The sequence below is a fragment of the Danio rerio genome, chromosome 19 (assembly GCF_049306965.1).
Source record: "Danio rerio strain Tuebingen ecotype United States chromosome 19, GRCz12tu, whole genome shotgun sequence".
NCBI lineage: Eukaryota > Metazoa > Chordata > Actinopteri > Cypriniformes > Danionidae > Danio > Danio rerio.
This window is the reverse complement of record NC_133194.1, coordinates 46,535,001-46,537,500: the sequence shown is the minus strand read 5'-3', so window position 1 is coordinate 46,537,500 and position 2,500 is coordinate 46,535,001. Positions and strand designations below refer to the sequence as shown.

The 2,500-nt window shown below is 37.9% G+C and overlaps 1 protein-coding gene across 2 annotated transcripts in view; it reads right to left on the bottom strand.

Annotated features, from left to right (window-relative positions):
- kiaa0319l (KIAA0319-like) overlaps positions 1-2,500 on the bottom strand; it is a 42,948-nt gene that overhangs the window by 8,444 nt on the left and 32,004 nt on the right. The gene's annotated exons all lie outside the window — the stretch shown is intronic.

Genomic DNA, 2,500 nt, shown 5'->3' with positions numbered 1-2,500 from the left:
AATACAACACTGTGTATGGAAAGCATTTTCAATGCACCGTGATGCACTGAGATATCGAATTGATGGCATGATAATCATAACCGAACCGTGAGACCAGATTCACACCTCTAATGTTCATAAATTTTGATTTAATGTGTATATTAATTTAGCCAACATTAAAGATGATTTTCTCAGTATTCAGACTTTTTAACCCATAATTTCAAATATTCTCGTATTATAACAACATATGTTTATGTACACATATGCATCAATGTAAAGCTTATTTATGCAGCATTCAGATTTTTTTTCTGCTTTTCAATGTAAATCACAATTTTCAAAAATGTAAACTCATGACTCGGGACCACAGTCACATGAATTTTGATTGAATGTGTATGTTGATGTCGGCGCAATAGCCTTGTGGTTAGCGCACCGACATATGGTGCAATAGCACGTCAGGGCTTCGCGAGTTCGAGTCCCGGCTCGAGGACATTTCTCTACCCTACCCCCTCTCTCCCACTTCGCTTCCTATCTAATAAAGGCAAAAAGGCCAAAAATAAATCTTACAAAAAAAATAATAAAAAATGTGTATGTTGATTTAGGATGGTTTCATATCTGTGGTTTGGTTCATTTGGTCCGGACAAAGGGCAACAAATGATACATTGTAGCTTTTTGTGCGGTCTTTGGGTCCATTTCATACCAAACTGATTGCTTTGATCCGAACCAGTTGAAAAGAATGAAAATGCAGTCATCTGACAAAATCCACACCCCTCATTGGCCAGATGTTCCTTTACTGCTGTTTGATTGGTCAGAATTAATGTGCGGGAAAATGCCAAAGGAACTCCCGCAAGTAAACAAACCGGCAGACACAAAATGTCTCTTTTTACTGTGTAGCGACTGCGCTGGCTGATTGTATCCCTGCTCATACTATGCTATATAGTTTGTACACATCACTTTAGACAAACTACACATTTAGAAAATGACGCATGGCTGTGGTTGGAAGACAATGTTTTAATGCTTTAAAGTCAGGAGGAGGCGTGAATTAATTTAGCTAAACTGCTACATGGTTATCTTTCAGAAATATTACCAACAATCCATCAGGTAATGTTTTTCCTCTCTCTCTCCGTTTAAAATTGTTGGTAAAGCGCTGTCAACAAATATATTTCCTCCACACCCCTAAGATGGGACAGCACAACGGCCTACGGCAGCTTGATTAGTCCAAAAAGGCGCAGTCTTTTTTGCGTTTACGTCTTCTAGTTTGGATCATGTTCTCACCACAAACGAACCGCTCCAGGATACGTTTAAAAATGTACCGAGACCAACTCTTCAAGGAGGTGTTTGTATGCTTTTTTGGTCCGCTTTTGGTGTGCACTCAAGTGCGATTGCTACATTCACACCTGCCCAGATGAACCGCACTAAAGCCTAGTTCACACTACAGGATTTTAAACATCAGCAGATCGCTGTGCCGTTCACACTACATGACTTGACTTTGTGTCTTTTGATCTCTGTGGTGTTCACACTACGCAACACTCTGTGAACGATCCACAAGAGGGGGGTCACACACTACATGATCTGACAACAACTCATTCCCCAACAGCTCATTCAAGCTACCAAAGCACAGCCAATGAAATTATGAGGGAGGAGTCGTCAGAAAAAGCTGAACACTATTGGCTGCTTGTGTGCTGATTACATTACTGACAGCGTTTCAAGCTTTGGAGAAAGCATTTAAAAACATCGTCAAATCAGCTGATTTATGAGCGGATTAATCACTCATCTGCAAGGTTCAAAGGGAATAGATACACAGAGAGTTTTAAATTTTTGTAATTTTATAACTCTTTGAAATAAAACTAACATATCTATAACACCCTGCCGTTTTCTAACTATCAGTGGATTTCTTTCTGACATTGTTTTTTTTTTTTTATTACAAAACAGTAAATAACTGAGCATTTCTGCCTTAAATTACCATATTGGTCAAAATGACTGCATGCATGTCTGATACTTTTCACTTTGACTTTAAATATGTGTGCATTTTCTTGCCTAGCAACTTCCTGCTAACATAAACAAAACTTTCTGATGGCAAAAACATTAATTTACTTCAGATATCTTTCAAAACAGCATATTCTGTGCTGTGTAAAAGCTCCTGTTTGAAAGTGAAAATGAAAGCCAAGACCTTTAAGTGTTTTAGTATCTTAACTACATATTTATAGGCTGTATTACAAAAAAAAGATTATATTTTTAGGGTAATGGTGTCATTAAATATGATGCCAGACATTCAAAGCGTAATTTTAATATCTCAATAATATCTTTGAATGTAAATATGTTGTGACAATATGGCGTTTCATATGAGAACGGTCAGAATGAGCAGTATGGTAATTCTAATAGTTACAAAATTATAGTTCCACTGTTAATATAGCCTACTCTCATGTCTGTGGTATCGCAGAATGAAGCGAGTGCACCGATGCCCATTCTGACCAATCACAGATGTTTCTGCTGAGCTCCTGAACACACAGGCATTCAGCTCATG